This window comes from Bos taurus, unplaced genomic scaffold (assembly GCF_002263795.3).
Source record: "Bos taurus isolate L1 Dominette 01449 registration number 42190680 breed Hereford unplaced genomic scaffold, ARS-UCD2.0 Super-Scaffold_1723_ScbfJmS_2085, whole genome shotgun sequence".
NCBI classification, from domain to species: Eukaryota; Metazoa; Chordata; class Mammalia; order Artiodactyla; family Bovidae; genus Bos; species Bos taurus.
This window is the reverse complement of record NW_020192292.1, coordinates 3,232,296-3,240,010: the sequence shown is the minus strand read 5'-3', so window position 1 is coordinate 3,240,010 and position 7,715 is coordinate 3,232,296.

The following is a 7,715-nucleotide window of genomic DNA, read 5'->3' as shown; positions in this document are numbered from 1 at the left end:
TGATGGACAGGGAAGCCTGGCATGCTGCAGTCCATGGGGTCGCAAAGAGTGGGACACAACTGAGCTACTGAATGGTAGCCTGATCCCAATCAGGGATCAAGCAGTGAAAGCACTGTGTCCTAACCAGTGAAGCACCAGGGAATTCCATTTGTTTATACTATTTATTTTATCGTCCTTTTAGTATCTGTGGAATTTCTAGTGATGTGATTTTTTCTCATCCACTTGTGTCAGTTGTGTTTTCTTTTTTCTTGAGAAGTCTGACAAGAGGTTTATCAGTTTTATTGATATTCATCAGCATTTTGTTTTCATTGACTTTTTCCTTGCATTTTAGTTGTTGTTTTTTTCACATTTACATCTGTTCCAATCTTTATAATTTGTTTCCTCTCCCTGTACTGAGTTTAATTTGTTCTTTTTCTAGTTTCTTAAGATGGGAGCAGGGATTATTGACTTGGAGATCATTCTCCTTTTCAAACTTACGGCATTTAGTGCTATAAAATTTTCCCAAGCCCTGCTTTACGAGCATCCTACAAATTCTGTTCTGCTGTGTCTTCATTTTCATTCATTCCAAAATACTTTCCAATTCTCTTCTGATATCTTTTTTCACCCATGGCTTATCTAGAAACATGTTATTTAGTTCCCAAATATACAGGGGTTTTCCAAGCTACCAATTGCTATTGATCTTTAATTTAATTCCATTGCTGTCAGACTGTGGTTTAAATTATTTTAAATATCAATGTGAATCAAGCCATGTTTTACAGAAAACAACAAAATTCTGTAAAGTAATTATCCTTCAATTAAAAATAAATAAATCAAAAATTCAAGGGGACAAAGTAAAAAAAATATTTTAAATATATTGAGATAATTTATGACACAGCATATAGTCTATGTAAATAAATGTTCCACAGACACTTGAAATAAATGTACATTCTGGGGTGGGAGATGGGGCAGAGGCTCAAGAAGGAGATGACATATGTATACCTGTGGCTGATTCATGTTAATGTGTGGCAGAAACCAACAGAACATTGTAAAGCAAGTATCCTCCAATTAAAAATAAATATTTTTTTAAAAATCTATATATTCTGCTATATTTGGATAGAGTTTTCTACAAATGCCAATAAGATCAAATCAGTTTCATTTGCTGTTGATGTTTTTAAGTCACTAAATCATGTCCAACTTTCTTTGTGACCCCATGCCTTTTTGCCCACTAGGCTCCTCCTGCCCATGGGGATTTCCCAGTTAAGAATACTGGAGTGGGTTGCCATTTCCTTCTCCAGAGGATCTTCCTGACCTAGGGATCGAACCCAAGTCTCCTGCATTAGCAGGCAGATTCTTTACCATTGAGACACCAGGGAAGCCCAATTGGTTCACAGTGCTGTTTAATTCTTCTACATGCTTCCAGATTTTCCACCCAACTGTTCCATCAATATCAATAACTGAGAGATAAGTGTTGAAATTTCCCACCATAATTTTATTTCTCCTTGCTATTCCTTTGGTTTTTCCTCATATATTTTAGAGCTGTGTTTTTCAGCACATAAATGTTTAGATTAATATTTTCTCTTGCTAAATTGGCCCTTTTATTATTATGAAACAACTTCATTTAACTGTAGTACAATTATTGCTCTGAAATCTACTTTGATATTAATATATGCATCCCAGCTTTCATTATACTAGTGTTATCATGGCATATTTTATTCCATTGTTTATACTTTTCATCTATTTGTGGCTGTCATTATATTTAAAGTTGGTTTCTTGTGGGCAGAATGCAGCTGGGCCTTTTTTTTTTTTTTAATCCAATATGATAATCTCTGCCTTTATTTGAGGCATTTAGACCATTTTCATTTAATGTGACCACTGGTATGGTTAAGTTTAATTGTATCATCTTTTATCAGACCTTTTATTTTCCCATTTGTACTCTTTTCTCTTTTCATCCTTTTCTGGATTATTTTGGATTAACTGAGTATTTTGTATGATTATAGTTTATCTCCTCTATTAGCTTATTACCTGTAACTCTTTGTTATACTCTTTTAGGGATTGTTTCAGGATTTATTGGATACACCTCTAACTTATCATAGTCCACTGATAACTGATATTATGCTACTTCACATATAGTATAAGAATCATGCAACAGCATATTTTGATTTCTTCTCTCCTGGCCTTTGTGATATGATTATCAGATAGCATGCTTCTACATATATTATAAATCCACAGAAACCCTGCCTGTCTACAGCTGGGTTCTCTTTGGGCACTGCAGCCTGGAAACTTTCTCAAGGTAGTTAGCTGGGACATTGCAGTGTTCACCTTGTTTCCCATCTCAGAATCGCTGCTATTTGTTGTCTGATAACTTGAGACTACTGTTTGCATTTTTTTTTTTCATTGCTTCATGTGGGAGTGTAAATCTGGCCCAGATTGGTCCATCTTGATTGGAAGCTAAAATCTAGAAGGAGTCTAGTTAGGGAACATGCTTTGACTCAGAACAAGAGTACAATCAGGGAGTTACATGAAAATTGACAGATATCTAAAAATATTGTCTCAGCTAGAGACAGATGAGTAACCAGGTATAGGAAAAAACTTGAGGGCAATGGCTTAGAACTGAACATGGAAGCAGATCCCCATGTCCGAGAGACACTGGAAAGGATACGTATCAAAGACTGTGGGAGAGAGGCAGGTCAATAACAGTTAATGGAAGTGAATGATGAACTCCTGAAACCATAACCTGACTGCCATGGATGGCCCACGGTTAGTCAACATTCTTGCAGATATAAACTGGGATTCAGAGAGAGGGTAGGTTGACTAACTTGCAACCTTTAAGACACTAGTTTGGCTAAGTGCTGATAATCTAATTAAAAATGAAAATTCCTATAGGTTTTCTTGTTAATATCATTTATTTCTATAGCTTTAAAGTAATCAGAATGTTTATTGCTATTTTGTTCTCATAAGAAGTCTGAAAGAAGAGACATGCACCATTTCCCTCTGATAAAGGAAATTTGCATATTGGGACTCACAAAATGGAGGCAGCCCAAGTGGCTCACATGCAAATCTAAACCAATGTCAGTCCACACTCACAGGAAACACCTCACTGTCTAGGAAACCTAACATACATTAATCATAATACTCCAACTCAACTTTAGCTAGCTCATCTTACCCTAGAAAATAGACCTACTGGCCTTATCAGGAAATCCTTGACCTCCTAGCCAATCATGCCCTGTTTCTGCATTGCCTCTCTTAATGCTCTGAAACACCCGTTTTTGCTAAAATCCCTCCGGAAGAGTGCTCCACTGCTTGTGAGGCACTGCACACCCCTAAATCATGGGTTGTTTTCCCTGAAATAAAGGACACTGCACTAGTTATTAAACTGTACCGTTTTTGTCATTTTAATACCCCATTTGGCAGATTAACAAACTAAGGTCACAAAATGCTGAAATGACCTACCCAAATTTATAGTTAAGCAGGAATTTGATGTGAGGGCCCTCTAACTCCACAGCCAAGATTTGAATGACCATCTATGCCACTGCCAAAGCACTTTTTATTTTAATGTTTTAACATTTTAAAATTAAATGCATTTGCATATTTTGTTATATTTTTTGCTTAAAATATATTTAAATTTTATATCTATTTTCTTATATTTTGTGTTTTTTTTTTTTCTTTTTTTTGGCCACACCACACTACTTGTGGGATCTTAGTTGTCCGACCAGGGAGCAAACCCTGTCCCATGGTACTGAAAGCACCAAGAGTTAACCACTGGACCCTGGACCACCAAGGAATTCCATATTTTTTGGTTTTATAGCTGCAGGTTCTGGATGTATATAGGGCAACATGAGGTCATTTTGCTTACAAAGGTAGATGAAAAATTATTTGTTCTAGATTTGTGAAAAATGCCATTGATGTTATGATAGGGATTGCATTGATCCTGTAGCTTGCCATAGGCAGTGTGGTGATTTTAATGATATTTATTCTTTCAATCCATGAGCATAGTATATCTTTCCATCTGTTTGTGTCATTGTCAATTTCTTTAATCTATGTCTTAGAGTTTTCCAAGTTCAGTTCAGTTATTCAGTCGTGTTCACTCTTTACAACCCCATGGACTGCAGTACACCAGGCTTCCCTGTTAATCACCAACTCCTGGAGCTTGCTCAAACTCATGTCCATCAAGTCAGTGATGCCATCCAACCATCTCATCCTCTGTCGTCACCTTCTGTTCCTGCCTTCAATCTTTCCCAGCATCAGTGTCTTTTCTAAAGAATCAGTTCTTCAGATCAAATGGTCAAAGTATTAGAGTTTCCCTTCAGCATCAGCATCACTCTTTCCAACGAATATTCAGGGCTGATTTCCTTTAGGATTGACTGGTTTGAACTATTTGTGGTCCAAGGGACTCTCAAGAGTCTTCTCCAACATCACACTCCAAAAGCTTCAATTCTTCAGTGCTCAGCTTTCTTTATGGTCCAGCTCTCACATCCATACATGACTACCGCAAAAACCCATAGTTTTGACTAGATGGACCTTTGTCGGCAAAGTAATGTCTCTGCTTTTTAATATGCTGTCTGGGATTGGACTGCAAGGAGATCCAACCAGTCCACTCTAAAGGAGATCAGTCCTGGGTGTTCATTGAAAGGACTGATGCTAAATTTGAAACTCCAATACTTTGGCCACCTCATGCGAAGAGTTGACTCATTGGAAAAGACTCTGATGCTGGGAGGGATTGGGGCGGAGGGATTGGGGGCAGGAAGAGAAGGGGATGACAGAGAATGAGATGGCTGGATGGCATCCCTGACTCGATGGACATGAGTTTGAGTGAAGTCCAGGAGTTGGTGATGGACAGGGAGGCCTGGCATGCTGCGATTCATGGGGTTGCAAAGACACGACTTAGCAACTGAACTGAACTGGGATGGTCATAGCTTTTCTCCAAGGAGCAAGCATATTTTAATTTCATGGCTGCAGTTACCATCTGCAGTGATTTTGGAGCCCAATAAAATAAAGTCTCTCACTGTTTCATTTTCCCATCTATTTGCCATAAAGTGATGGACCAGATGCCATGATCTTAGTTTTCTGAATGTTGTGTTATAAGCCAACTTTTTCACTCTCCTCTTTCACTTTCATCAAGAGGCTTTTTAGTTCCTCTTCACTTTTTGCCATAAGTGTGGTGTCAACTGCATATCTGAGGTTATTGATATTTCTCCCACCAATCTTGATTTTGGCCTGTGCTTCTTTCAGCCCAGCATTTCTCATGATGTACTCTGCATATAAGTTAAATAAGCAAGATGACAATGTACAGCCTTGATATACTCCTTTCACAATTTGGAACAGTCCATTTTCCCTGTCTGGTTCTAACTGCTACTTCTTGATCCACATATGGATTTCTCAGGAGGCAGGAGGGTGGTCTGGTATTTCCATCTCTTTAAGAGTTTTCCACAGTTTGTCGTGATCCACACAGTCCAAGGCCTTATTGCTGTCAATGAAGCGGAAGTAGATGTTTTATATGGAATCCTCTTGCTTTTTCTGTGATCCAATAGATGTTGGCAATTTGATTTTGGTTCCTCGGCTTTTTCTAAATCCAGCTTGAACATCTGGAAGTTCTTGATTCACGTATTATTTAAGCCAAGCTTGGAGAATTTTGGGGATTGTCTTGATTCCTATCTTCTGTACAAGGTCACAAACCTCCATTCATAGTTCATCAAGCACTCTTTCTATTAGATCTAGTCCCTTAAATCTATTTCTCACTTACACTGTATAATCATAAGGGATTTGATTTAGGTCATACCTGAATGGTCTAGTGGTTTTCTCTACTTTCTTCAATTTCAGTCTGAATTGGCAATAAGGAGTTCATGATCTGAGCCACAGTCACCTCCCAGTCTTGTTTTTGCTGACTGTATAGAACTTCTCCATCTTTGGCTGAAAAGAATATAATCAATCTGATTTTGGTGTTGACCATCTGGTAATGTACATGTGTAGAGTCTTCCCTTGTGTTTTTTGGAAGAGGGTGTTTGCTATGACCAGTGTGTTCTCTTGGCAGAACTCTATTAGCCTTTGCCCTGCTTCATTCTGTACTCCAAGGCCAAATTGCCCATTACTCCAGGTGTTTCTTAACTTCCTACTTTTGCTTTCCAGTCCGCTATAATGAAAAGGACATTTTTTTTTTTTTGGTGTTAGTTCTAGAAGTTCTTGTAGGTCTTACTCCAGGTGTTTCTTAACTTCCTACTTTTGCTTTCCAGTCCACTATAATGAAAATGACATTTTTTTTTTTTTTGGTGTTAGTTCTAGAAGGTCTTGTAGGTCTTCATAGAACTCTTCAACTTCACCTTCTTCAGTGTTACTGGTTGGGGCATAGACGTGGAAATGAACAGAGATCATTCTGTCATTTTGTGACATTGTACAGGAGACATGAGTAAAGACCATCCACAAGAAAAAGAAATGCAAAAAAGCAAAAGGGCTGTCTGAAGAGGTCTTATAAATAGCTATGAAAACAAGGGAAGCAAAAAGCAAAGGAGAAAAAGAAAGATATACCCATTTGAATGCAGAGTTACAAAGAATAGCAAAGAGAGATAAGAAAGCCTTCCTCAGTGATCAGTGCAAAGAAATAGAGGAAAACAACAGAATGGGAAAGAGTAGAGATCTCTTCAAGAAAATTAGAGATACCAAGGGAACATTTCATGCAAAGATGGGCTCAATAAAGGCCAGAAATTGTAGGGACCTAACTGAAGCAGAAGATATTAAGAAGAGCTGGCAACAGTACACAGAAGAACTGTACAAAAGAGATCTTCATGACCCAGATAATCATGATGGTGTGATCACTCACCTAGAGCCAGACATCCTGGAATGTGAAGTTAAGTGGGCCTTAGGAAGCATCACTATGAACAAAGCTAGTGGAGGTGATGGAATTCCAGTTGAGCTACTTCAAATCCTGAAAGATGACGCTGTGAAAGTGCTGTACTTGATATGCCAGCAAATTTGGAAAACTCAGCAGTGGCCACAGGACTGGAAAAGGTCAGTTTTCCTTCCAATTCCAAAGAAAGGCAATGCCAAAGAATGCTCAAACTACCGCACAATTGCACTCATCTCACATGCTAGTAAAGTAATGCTCAAAATTCTCCAAGCCAGACTTCAGCAATACGTGAACTGTGAACTTCCAGATGTTCAAGCTCGTTTTAGAAAAGGCAGAGGTAGCAGAGATCAAATTGCCAACATCCGCTGGATCATGGAAAAGCAAGAGAGTTCCAGAAAAATGTCTCCTTCTGCTTTCTTGACTATGCCAAAGCCTTTGACTGTGCGGATCACAATAAACTGTGGAAAATTCTGAAAGTGATGGGAATACCAGACCACCTGACCTGCGTCCTGAGAAATCTGTATCCAGGTCAAGAAGCAACAGTTAGAACTGGACATGGAACAACAGACTCGTTCCAAATAGGGAAAGGAGTACGTCAAGGCTGTATGTGGTCACCCTACTTATTTAACTTATATGCAGAGTACATCATCTTCACTTATGGCAGAAAGTGAAGAGGAACTAAAAAGCCTCTTGATGAAAGTGAAAGTGGAGAGGGAAAGAGTTGACTTAAAGCTCAACATTCAGAAAACAAAGATCATGGCATCCGGTCCCATCACTTCATGGGAAATAGATGGGGAAACAGTGGAAACAGTGTCAGACTTTATTTTTCTGGGCTCCAAAATCACTGCAGATGGTGACTGCAGCCATGAAATTAAAAGACACTTACTCCTTGGAAGAA